General features: G+C 38.8%; 1 protein-coding gene across 2 annotated transcripts in view; it reads left to right on the plus strand.

Annotated features, from left to right (window-relative positions):
- The window catches only part of TRPM7 (transient receptor potential cation channel subfamily M member 7), a 52,194-nt gene that overhangs the window by 6,234 nt on the left and 32,649 nt on the right, over nucleotides 1-13,311 (plus strand). The window lies entirely within an intron of this gene.

Below are 13,311 nucleotides of genomic sequence, written 5' to 3' on the forward strand. Positions count from 1 at the left end.
CAAGGTGCCTGAGATTTGGTTTGTGCTATTGCATTAGTAAGTATTCAGTTACTCTGTGCATCACCCATGGCACATGAATCTTTTCTGGGTCTCACAGCCTTGTGCACAGGCGTGGATGGAGCTGTACCAACACAAGTCAGGTTCCATGGCCTCTTCAAAGTACAAACCAGATTGCTTTGTAGCCTTGCCTTAATTGCAAGCACTTGGTGCCTATTCTTGAGTACTCCTGTATCTAAATTCTTGTTCACACAGGATGTTTTTCTTGACCTGCTTTTCTGAATGTGTGCTAACAGATTCAAGATCACTTGTTTTTACCAGATGTGCTGTGCTCCAGTCTGTCTCTGCACTGAGCTGCACTAAGATGAGTTTGATCCCTCCCATCAGGTTTTTTTGTTGGCAAATGATTTACTGGTAACTTGTCTCATGTAAAAAAATATTGCTGGATTTTTTTTCACTGTTCTTAGCATGCAACATATTTGCTTTTTAGTGCTGTTCCCATTCTTGTTTGACTTTCTCAGGGAGCTGAACCTGTTTCTTTGAGTTAGGAGAAATTAAAGCTATATTCTACTAATGTACGTGCCAGAGCTCAGCACAGCAGCCATGTGGACAGGTTCAAAGACAGTCATGCTGCTGTACAACATTGTTAAAATTGCATGTAGATTGGCTTTGTGTTGTGAGTGTAATGCAGTATTCTAGTTTGTGGCTAGAGCCACTCTGAAAAAGCTGTTTCCTTTCAAAGGCTGTCCCTGGTGCTGCTGCAGGTCATGCAAGTCTTTAGGCATAACTTCAGTCACCTGGATAGGTTAAATTATGCATGTGCTTAAGTGACACATGATTAGAGCCTAAAAATACCAGTTGTGTAATTACAGAACTGTTAATCAACTTTCTCCTCAATTATAAAAATCAGTTAATCTACACGAGTAGGTGCAGTTGATGATGTTTTAAATGTCAAACTCTTACCAGTTTCTCCTGTGTTCCCTGGCTGCATTATTGTCTGTAGTTTGCAGAATCCTGTTAAACAGAAAGTTTAATAAAACTTCAGCTGTAGTATGTGAAGAAGATTAGAAGAGTATATGGCTGAAGGTGATCTTTTGGATGAAGAATTTGAGAGATTAATCTTGAAGGAACTCCTGCTTGTGGTAGTAACCTTGCACTAGGGAAAGAACAATAAATGCCACCTTAGCTGACAAATATCCCAGAGAGCTGTCTTGGAACGTGGCACTGTCTAGTGTGGCAATGGCTCTGGCTGCAGAGCTGGTTGGAAGAGGCTCGGTCCCCCTGATTTCACAGGCTCCTCTTGGCTGACCCCATTACTGCTGAAGGTGTTCCTGGCTTTGCTGCCCTGGGGACAGCCCTGTGAGCCCTCACCTGGCCTCAGCCAGGGCCACGAAGCACAGATGTGGAGGTTGGGATGGACTTTTACCTCTTAAACTGGCATCAACTGGCTTTGCAGCCAGAGGCATTGAAAAACAGAAATAGCCACTTAAATAACCTTCGCCCTTCTAATTTGTGCAACTTCAGAAATGCTCTTGATGAGGATTTCTGCCCATGCCTCATTAAGCAATTGGCCTGTCTTAGTCTTGGTTTCTTTTATAAAAGTCTTATGCAGAAAAATGATTGTTTAATTTTCAGCTGTAGAAAACCCACGGTCTGTGTGCATGCAGTTTTCAGTATAAATTTTACTGCTCCGTGTGCAACTCCGTGACTCTTAACCATTAAATTCTCTGTAATTGTTTCAAAGGCCTTAGTGAAACAATGTGGCCTTTTATGTTGCTTATATAGGGAAAGAGGGCAGAAACCTCTCATCACCCTTGTCCTGGTTTGGGCTGCCAGCTTGAGTTACAGGTGAGCGTTCTGCGGTGCTGAGAGCTGCTAACAAACGGGGCATTGTGCGGATGTATCCTCTGCTTGTGCCCGGTGTTTCCTGGCCCTCCAGAGAAATATTTGGTACTGGTAAAATCACAGCACTCTGCTGGACAGCACAGTGCAGTCAACTTCAGGCTGTGTTTTCTTCCTGGTGGAGAAAATGTGCAAGATCAAAGCTTTTCTGCCTTCAGAGAAATCCTGTTCTCAGGTTATGGAAGGAGGTTTTCTGGTCATGGGCAATCTGCAGAATCCAGGTAGATTTTGCAGAGAGGGGGAGGATCATTCATTCACAAGAGCTAATTAGGCAGTGAGTCCCCAGGCTTGCTCAGTGGAGACCAAGGGGGTTTCAGAGCATCTCTTTTCTCTCTGCAAAGAGGATGTAGAAAAATTAGCACAACTGAGATAAGGTTAGTCATTTTGACTATCCTCTTGGGTGTCATTACTGGGTTTTTGGGGGTTTTCTGACAAATATAAAGATCTTGCATGTAGGACAAGAAAAATCTTTAGTAATTAATGTATTAGGAGTTGAATGTTAATTATACCATGAATTAGAACAAATCTTCAATGCTAGATGAGAATGGTGTTCTTAAACACAGGGTATCTGCCCCTCCAAAATGTGACCTTAGGCAATATGTTCTTGCTTCATTGGCATCTCTCTGAGAAATAAAGAAATACAGTCTTAACTTCCTTTCCTTCCTGAACATCAGGATGTCTGTGCTTTAAAAAAATAAATCTTTTTGTGTGATAGATCTGTAGTCTTTCCCTGGGTGCCTAGAGCCTGTGTGCTTTTGGGGATTATTTTGATGTACTTTGGCAATATGCTTAGATCAGCTCAGCCCAGTATCTTTCTGCTACCAAAGGGGATGTCCTACTTCCCTTCTTCCCACCCTGATCATGGCTATGTGATTTTTCTTGTGCTTTAGTTTTCTGTCCAGTTTACATCTGAATCTCTTAATTCTGATATTAGAGCTACCTACTTGTTTTATTTTTTCCCTGAGGGTAATTTGTTGGTTCAGGGAGCCCAATCAATTTCCCAAAGAGTGAGTGCACAATTGCAGGTGGGGGAGAAGTAGCAGGAGAATGGGTGGGAGGGCAGAGTAGGAATTTCCTCATCTTGTCTTCTCTGACTGCACCCTCACTTTATAATTTGAAGAATTGCATCTGTGAAAGCCAATATTTTTCCTGTGTTTCTTGGCTTTGCCAGGACCTCCACCTCCCTGCTGGTGTCTTTTGTTTCTCTAGAATGATTGTCTTCACTCTTCTCCCAGCAGGCCAGGGAGGAGCCTGTCCCAGGTATTAGTCCAGTACAGCTTAGACAGGCCTTTGTGCCACATACCACACAGCATTGGTGAGTTTTACTGCCATTTAGTATGCTGGAAGAAATTGCCATAAATAGAAAACATTTCCCATGTGAAGTCGTGTTGTGGTCTGTCAATATTATTTAATTAGTTGCTTCTCCTACCCTGGGAAAAAAAATGAAACCCAACACAAAATCAAAAAAATCCAACAAACCAAACAAAAAAAGGAGGATATTTTATTTCTAAAAATAATATATTTAGTTTCTGAGTAATTACTTAGACTTGTGGTATTTAACACAGAAGAGCCTCTGAAAGCATCAAAAGCTCAAACAACCCTCAAAAACAGGATGGAAATTTTTGAAAGTGCCTAAATACACATTGTATTTTACTTCAAACAGTAATTAGCTGCTTTCACATTTCTTTAGCAAACCCAGTTAAGTTTCTTCTTTGCACTTTTCTAGTGTAGAAAACAGAAACTACTTGAATAGTTTCAGTGGGGAGCTTTATCTTCTGGTAAGTGTTTAGGTACATGGATGTCTCTCGAATGCTGTCAGGGTTCTTGTGCCCCGAGGTGGGGCTGCAGTCAGCCCTGAGCAGCTGCAGGCTGAGCTGCCTGGGAGAGGAGAGCTGCTGCTGTGTCTTGACAGGCAGTGGAATTGTAACTGAATCCAGTAGCTCTTCGTTATGAGCTGCATTTAAAAATGCTGAAGTCTTTGTAATTCGGCAGTAGGTGAACTGTAGCAAATTCTTGTTTTGGCTTGCTTTGATGCCAGCTCATCCTACTTTCTGCAGTCTGTTCTAATCGTTCGAGGAGTCTGATCACTTTAGAGCTGACCAAAACGTTTGCTTCCCCTGCTGTGCCTAACAAATACTGGCACACTGGTGTGCACGTGTGTACAGGTAGGGAGAATCCAGACTTCCAGATCAGTTTCAGCTGGGTCTTTGGTTGTGTGTTTGCAGATGGGTCTCTTTCCAGTGTTTCAGTAGTTCTGATTATAACAAAGTTATTTTCCCAGATCCTGTGTCCAAACATAGGTTCTGTGAAAGTTCATCATCCTTAGCAGTGGTCTCATTCTGTCTCCTGTGTCATGTGCCCGCTAGGATGTTCTGTTGCTCTTCCTTCTCACTCATGTATTCAGAGAAATGTTATTGATCTGCCATAATTAGTGTGGGCATAGGCTTCCTTTTTTTTTTTTTAATAGATGTTCAAAGAGTTGTCTGAGGCCAGCTATGTCAAAAATTCCTTAGTGATAACAAGTTTCCATGGCTCTAGTGAGTTAATAATAGCCTACTTAAGTCAGGAGGCACCAGAATCTTTGCTGTGAAGATAGAGAAGTGTCTTTCTTTGTACGACATGAAAAATAAGTCAGATCTGTAAATTGAACAGCTAAGAAAGTGGTAGAGCAGGACAAACAGCATCCACCCTTCCAGTTTGCTTTTGTAGTTGTAATGTGCTTCAGCACATACTGAATTAATCAGATGTTCATGCACTTCATGAACTAGAAAGGGAGGACTTCCCTTAAATCTGCAGCACAGATATGGCTGGAGTACATCCTTAGCACGAGGTGAGGGGTTTGCAGCCTCTAAAGCTGTCTAGGAGCAGCAGCTGCCAGAGCTGAGGTTTCCATCAGGGAACAAAGCGGAAGCAAATTGAGGGCAGGATTAATTATTTGGCCGGTCACAGGAGCCCTTTCCCACTGCTTTATTTCCAGAGGTGGCCACCACTGCCTCCTTTCTTGCACCTGTGATTGTATTCCCTGTGTGAATGGGGAAGGAACTGGAGGTTGCTTGAGGAGGACAGCAACTGCATCCAGATTATGTGAGTTGCTTTACTGCTGAAACCATGCCCCAAGCCTCATTTCTTCCAAAAATTAATCCAGAGTTTATAGGATTGTCTGTTCCTACACCCTCTGTGGCACGTGCAAGGTAAGCCCAGCACTTGCCAGAAATGTTTGAGCCAAACGAGTCCTTTCATGTAGATCTGGTGAGCCAGGAAGCGCAGGGGTTTCTGCAGCCAGCACAGCCTGTCCCATCTGTGCCTGCAGAAAGGACCAGGGACAGGCAGCAGCCCTCATACCCACAGGGATGTTCTGGGCGACTTAAAAAGACTTGGCATCGTTCTGTGTGTGTGGTGAGTAGGAATGCTGACTCTGCCTTCCTGCTGGTCCTATTTAAGAGAGTGTGTAGGCTTGCAATCTGCATCTGGTAGGGTCAGAATGATCACAGACTGCAGCAAAATCTGGTGCTGCGAGAGGTGAGGAGCATGCAGACTGTAAATTGTATCACTGTGGATAAGGAAGGGAAAGGAGGTTGGGTGTTTGAAAATGCAAGAGATTTGAGGTTGGTTTATACGGGTCATTCAATGTAATTAAAAGTGGATTTTAAATGAGGAACCCTATCAGAAAGAAGAAGGGACTGTATGACAGGCTTGCAGCCATTCCTATGTACTTTGCCATGATTTTTTTGTTTGGCTTTTATTTTGTTTTGATTTCATTTGAGCAAAGTGAATATTAAGAGTGAAAATGTTGGCTGAAAAGCTGTAGGTATATTTCTTGTAGTTACAACCACACACTATTTCTCTATCATTTTCTTTCATCATGGAGTTAAGTTTTAGGGAGTAAAGAATTATTTTCATCTCCTTTGAAAACTCACTGGTTTGTCGGTTCTAGGTCATAACTTCAGTGTATGCTTTGAAATATTTTATGGAATGCATCAAAATGTGATTGGTCTGCAAACTCGGAGGAAGTAATTTATAGATTCTTTAGCAGGAGTAAAATTTTTTAGCTTGGTATTTCATTAGCTGGGAAGATTGTGAATGTAAACTATTTAGAAGCTTACCTTCTGCTGTATTTTCTTTTTCCTACCAAAATTCCAAATTCTGTCAATGAAAGTTGTTGGAAAATAAAAATTAAAATGCATTTCTCTCCTTGCTTCCCCTCGGCTTTTCTGAAGGCATGTTCAGGAACAGTTTGCCATCTGCTGTGCTGACACAGTCTCAGGGAGTCTCTGGTTTTGGCAAGTTTAATTACTGTATCTGGTAGAGTTGGGCACTTAACCCTGGAGGTGTTTATTGTTACATCAGCTGAGAAAAAGCCAGTTTGAAATTACACCAGTGGGTGATTGTCTTCTGAAATCAACTGATGGTTCATTCCATAGTGACCTGAGCTATCTCATACTGTAGAATCAGTTGTGAAATATTTTCTAGGTGCATATTAATATTTATTTTATGCGTTACGTGGATGGTGTAGGCATTTTAAAATTTAATACTTTCTGGAAAAGAGGAGTAATTTTATGGCAGGTTTAACTGCAGAACAGACATTGACCTATTAAGTAAATAAATTTATTTATTTTAAAATAGGCTGCATTTACTCTGAGTTTTCCACTGAAAGACCTGTATTGCAGTTAGAAGACAACTTTCCCAACAATATGGGTAAAGTTGGTTGAGTTTGATTGTAATAAAAATATGCAAAAAATATTAGGTCTGTGGTTTCTATTCTGTTGTATCAGGGATAAAAGGCACCACTTCATAATGCTAAATTCTGTTAATGAATTTAGGGTATTCTTAATTAAATGAATCTGCAGAAAAAAAATATCCCTAAACAACTGAATTATGTGCTTTGTAATTGTACAGTGAAATAATTCTCTCAAAACCAACCTGTTCTCCAAATAGCAGATTGGAATAATTTTCATCAAGTTTGAGAGAGCTGTAAAAATCCCTTTTGACAAATCCTGATTACCCTTTGCATCCAAAACTGCACGTGGATTCAGGGAGTTCTGTGGTGGCTTCATTACATCAGAGAAGAACTTGATAAAACAATAGCTGCTCTGTTACAGACCTGGATTGCTGTGAAATCTGTTCAGAGCAAATCTCCTGAACTGTTTAATAAAAAATAGGATTGTTGAAGGTTTGTTCTCAGCACTGAGGGAGCCATTGAGAGGAAGATTCTTATCATTGCTCTCGGGCTCACTTGAGATCTGCTTCCCATGTGCAGGATTGACAGAGGGCTTTCTCTGACTGCCCTCTTTCCTTGCTTGCTTCAACAGTTTTCATTTAATGTAAACCCAATATTTTTTTTTTTCTGTCAAACAATCTATTTTCAGGACTGTAGCAGTATTTTCTCTAGAAAAGTTTTTCAATCCAGTAATGGGAGCTGTTTGCTTTCTTAGGAGCACATTCTGGGACAAGAGATGCCCCAATGAATTTGGGGAAAAAAAAAAAGAACCAACTTCTTCTGGTAAATGAAGCTGGTTTTAGACTAATAAGTAATCCTGATGCAGCAGGTAAAATATCCTTGCAAAAATTTTCATTTGTAGTGTGTTAAACAGCAGTTAAGATTGAAGCACAGTCCTTGTCATTTAGAGTGACATACTTCATAGGGATGCATTAAAGCACTGCAGAAATATCTTCTGGCATTGAGATAATGTCTGAGCCTCTGTCTTTTGAGTATTGCACATATCCATACTTTCTATGGAAGTTAGTACAGAAAATTGAGGTTGACTGATACTGTAGATACTGATTCAGGAACAAGTTTTGGAAGTGCTCTGTGTGTGTTGTGCCTTGTTTGGACAGACAGAACTGTTATTCTGTGTCAGAGTCTTTTAAATATAGTTCATAATACTAGCTGGCTAAATGCTTTGTTTTCTGCCCCCTCTTTTATAAAAGAAAACAAAAACCCCCAAACTAAAATTATAGAAACATGTAACTTTAAATTGAAGGGAGAGCCAGTAAATTAAATGCCTGGGGTTTGACAGAGCCAAGAGTTTAAAACAAGTGTTAGCAAATATATGGCATTAAAGTACATAACTTTTTTCCTCTTCTATCTGTTTATTTGCTTAGTTAGCTGAAGTTTTGAAGAGTTTCCTCAAGTGATAAGTATTTCCTTGAGGAACTGAGATGTGCTCTGCTGGTATTTTTAATATAAAATTTAAAGTATTTTCTTTGGTAGATAGATGTGACTTTCAGCTAGCTCTGCACCCCATACACAATGGCTTGGTTACTCAGCTCATCCTGGGGTGCATGTTTTCAGTGTAATTCAGTTAACTTGTCCTGAAAACAAGTCCAGGTGCTTTACGTGGAGTGTGGTTCTTACTGCCTTAAGGATTTGAAGGACTAATTAGAAATCTTTTCAGTGAGCTATTGATGTAGAGGAGGCTCTGTAACATTATTAAAACATACTTGAAACTTTTCATTTGGTGCATTTTATTTATGGCTCCTCTTCCCACAAGAAGCTTTCTGAATTCTAAACTATTTGACATGCATTAACCTAATTGAATATTGTATTTATCAGGACTGTTTGGCTTTGTTTGGCTTTATTCAATGTATCTAGCATAAAAGCAATAAGATAGAGGTTTGTCTGGAATTTCTGCCTTTCAGCTATAGCTGCAGGAGCCCAGTGCCTGGCTAGGGCTGGTTGTCTGGGCAGGGATCACAGGTCAGTCCCATGGTGTAGCACGTGTTTGGATAATGGAGTGGGTTTCTCAGATAAGAGATCCTCTGGTAAGTCACGAAGAGTGGTGTGGTATGTATAGTTACATAAGAAGCAGTAACTTCTAGTTGGAACAATGTCAGTGGACAATTCCTTGAATAGACAAGATAAAGGACATTGTTAGTACAGTATGTCTCTTAGAAATGTTTTGAAATTTATCTGGTTGGCTATAAGTGACCTAGACAGATAGGACTGCTCTGCGGCAATGCTAGCACGACTGTTCCTGCTGCACATAGTTTCCACTGTGCCTTCTTGTTTTCAGGCTTGAAGCTGAAAATTTTCCTGTATTTTCTTCTGTCCTGATGGAAAATAAACGTTTTGGAAAATTTGAGGCAGTGAAGGAAGAATATAGAGTCTATATTAGTTTTTAAATAAAGGATAAATAAAATTGGTGTATCTTTTCCTTGAGAAAGTATTGCATGTATTGAACTGCCAAATGGTGTAAACAGATTTGAAAGATGAAATCTGAGATTGTGTAGAAAGTGATATGATTTCTAAATTTGAAGCTCAGTCTATGCTATCAGTAACTGAAATCCCCATTACCAGCCCTCCAAAAAGGTCGCAGTTTAGCAAATTATTTAATTCAGGTCACTTTCTTATTTCAGCGGGGAGCTTTATTGAAAAACTGTCAGGAGAACTGCTGGGTTGTATGCACTGTTGCAGGCTCCAGGACAATATAGTTGGGAAAAGTTCAATTTTAGTTTTGTGACAAATATTGTTACAATATTGTAACTTATTATCTTATAACAGTATACAGTATCACAAAAGAGTAGGAAAAAATAAGCTGGAATCCTTTTGTGCATAAAGAAGTTCAGGATTGCCGGCTACAAATATTATTTATACCTGCCATATTTATTTTATTTGAAAATCATGAAAGTAATTTCGAGATCTGGCCAAGCAGGCAGGCTTTCTTTCTATTGAGAAAATAATTCAGACCAAAACTGTTGAATAAACTTTGAGAATTTCACAATAGCTTGATAAGGCTTTGCCATATTGCCTGCATCAATTGCTAGAACTTAATTGTCTTCATTTTTTAATATGTTGAATGAGAGGCTCTTAAAAACACATGAGCTGAAGGGAGGAGAGTGGTAGGGGGTTGTTTTTTATTTCTGAGACCTGATCTCATACTGTACTTCAGGGTTGGTTTCTCTTTTTTTTTTAATTTTCTTTTTTCACCCGCTGTATACAAAACCTGAAATTTGTGGTAAAAATTTCATTCTATAAAGAGGCTTGCTAAAGTGTGAATCTCAGTAAAGATAACATATAAGTCTTGAGCAGGCACATTTAAATTATCTGTTATTGGAGCTTTGGAGTGCTAATGCTATTGCTGTGTCAAATATAGTTAATAAAAAAATGGCTATGGTAAAACTTCCACCTGTTACAAAGCCCATGGGATTATCTTGGCATTTAGACACTTCGAGAAGTTGGAAATAATTGGGCATGTTCCCTTGAGTTTGTAGTTCAGCAAGTACTTGTGTAAGTTTTGTTTCAAATAGCAATTAGAATTCTTTCAGCATTGGTGCAACTGTTAGGAGAGAAGATATTTATTTAAAATAGTGTGAAGTATTTATTTTAATTATGATCCCAGAGTGAATATAGCTCTTCTAGATGATTGAATCACATCTCTGTGCTTTCTGCTTCTTGATGTTCTTTCAGAAGTATTGAAAGACACAGTGAACTTTGCTCAGAAATCAGTACAACCAGAATGAGGTATCTTGTAAAACCTACAGCTTAAAATTTGTGCAAAAGCTTTGTTGGCCTCTTTGGGATGAGGAGTTAGTAAGTAGTTACTGTAGTACCTCTTCCAGGAAGGTAAAAATTGAGAATTCTAATGTGTATAGACAAGATCCTGCCAGCTGTGAGGTCTCAATGTGGTGAAATTTTCATAGATTCACCGGAAAAGTGAAGGTAGTTCAGGAATAATATAAATTGTATTGCAATATTTCTTATAAGTCTTAAGTTGTATTTAGCTTGAGAGATTGAGAATGCATAGGAAAGAATATGGGAAGCTAAGCTTTTTTTCTTCCACAATTTTGAAAAGAAAGTAAATAGTTGAAAAGTAGATCTCTGTGTTGATGTTACTTGTGCCTTTTGCTAAAAGGCTCCTGACCCATGTTACCCATAACCATGGTGTAAAGTGCATCTTCTAAAAATACACTGGGAAAACAGAGCACTTGGAGCAGCAGGAGCTGCCTCTTACTGGAAACAGTTTGGGGGGTGGAGTTGTGTATCCTGTTCAGATGATGAAAAAGCTTTAATAAGAGTAGGCAATTTTTCTTAAACGGTCTGTAACTTGCAGATTGATTTTTGACTTCAGACTGGATCTCCTATTTTAACTTAGTCTTTAGCTGATGAGGAGCATTTCTTAGAGGTAACTGCTACAACTAATTTATACTCAACAGTGTCCTCATAGCATCTTCCTTTTTCTGGTCATCACAGGAAGATTATGTACTAATTGTTCTTATTTACATGGAAGGCAATACTTCCTGCATTTTTAATGTGGTTTTTACCCATTTATGGGAATTGTCTTTCACTCAGTTCTCTTCTCTTCTTGGTTTTTATTTTCATTTTTTTTTCTTTTTTCTTTTCCTCTCTCAAAAGAAAACAAGACTGTGGAATTAGCAAATTCTGTATAAAATCTTCTGCAATAAAGATTAATTAACATACAGGGATGCTTCTATAGGGAGTCAAATTTTACCAAGACGTTTCAAGTACGTTTTAATAACATTACAGAGCTTCTTCTACATAAATAACTGACTTGGGGTGACTTTGGTGTGACTGATAAAATAGTAGGGATGTGACAATAGTTGCTCTGTTGAAAAATTGAGAGAAATCCTTGATAAGGGGTTAAAGCTACGTTCTTTAGAAGAAGAATTGATAAATGGTTAGTTGTTTTGTTTTGGGGGCTTTGTTTTTCTTTTTTTTTTTCTGTTTTTGGGAAGTATTTATTATGTTTATTATTCTTATTATTACGAAAAGTGCTGTTGCACATTGTGAGCCAGTGTTCCTTATCCCCAGCTTTGATCACCACTCAATAATAAAACAATATTGCATGGACCAATTGACGCAATTGCTTGTGGTTTATATTCTTTGGATTTTAACATCTAGCATGTTATGCCTGTGATCTCTTGCTTCAAGGTGTGGTTTTAGCCAGCTGGCTGAAACATCTAAGTATTAAATTACTCTTCTGTATCTTTTTATATTCTGCAGGATCTGCAGAGTTAAGCTTAAACTGCTGCATTGTTAAAGTAATGCTCAGTTTTAAGAAATTAAAGACAAAGATTCCCATGTAAACAGTGGGGACTCGGGCAAGAGAAAGCAGCTTCCAGAACTGGGATCTGTCTCACAAAGGCTAAAGCTTAATAGTGCTTAAAAAAAAACCCTTAATGAGCTAAAAATTTGGTCTACTTAACTATATATTAAAATACACATTTAGTATGATATATGTATAAATGTACATATACGCATATATCAAGTTTATTTTTGTAGCAGTGCTAATCATCTGATAAAGGCAGAGAAGAGAGAGAGCTGTTTTATGCCCAACTCTTGTACAGCAAAGTTGTCCTAGGAAATACTCAGCTCCTCTGTGGTGGATGGTACACTTTCCTTGTTAAAGAACTGAGGAGATGCTGCTAAAAGATTAGAGATTAATTCTGAGGACAGCAGAGGAAGACACCTCTTTCTTTCACCAGCCTCTTAGGGGTCAGGCACTTGGTTCTGCTTCAAAGGAGAATGAAAAGAAAACACACCCAAAAATCCCCAACAAACAAAAAAGAGGGAAAAGGACCATAAATGGAATGGTGTCATGGAATCCTCCCTAACACTATGTTTGCATATAATGTTTAATATCCTGCTTTTCCCATGTTAGGCCTTCCTTCTCCTTTGCTACAGCATTCATTCCTATCTGTAGGGAAAGGAGCTAGGACAGTAGCAAATTATGACCTTGGCTATTTAATTTATTCCAGGTGTGTAAAGGATTAGTTTAAAGGTGAAATGCACTGTGTGAGTGCTCATTCTGTTGTTCTGCTTTTCCTTCCATGATTCTTTGCTGTGCATTGTGCATCTTTTCTCCTTTCTGTCTCAAGAAGTGCCTTTACTCTGCAACTTTCCCTCCTCCTTGGAAGAGTAAAGATTTTCTTAATGTGAAGACAGAATCTGGAGGAGCAGTTTGTTGCTGTCTTGATAAATTCATCATCAAAGCAAAATATTGGAAAGTGGTGATGAGGAATAATCTAGGAAAGGTCTGCTGAGTCTGGGAAATGTTTTGAAAGAGGGTGAGCAGTTCAGGAGAAGTTTTCTGGGGGTCTTTATTAAAATTAGCTGGTACATTCTTACTTGTAATAATGTCTCTGTATTGTCTTAAACTGATGTTGAATTTCCAGTGATGAAATATGCATCCATCTTTGCTTAAACTTCTTTTATAATCTGAAAAAACAAATCTTAGTTTCTTCATCACTTCCACAGACCTCTGATTAGATACCTGTGAATACTATCCATCAGTCTTTTCCCCCATCCTGTAAAATAAAACAGTGTGAAATGTATCAAATTTTTCTAAAGGTAAAATGTAAATGTAGCACACTGCTGTTAGCAGTGAAGTAATTTTAATGTCATCTCCATAAGGATTTAAAGTATTGTTGCATAAGATGCAAATTAGCATTCCA

Source organism: Fringilla coelebs, assembly GCF_963513975.1.
Source record: "Fringilla coelebs genome assembly, chromosome: 12".
NCBI lineage: Eukaryota > Metazoa > Chordata > Aves > Passeriformes > Fringillidae > Fringilla > Fringilla coelebs.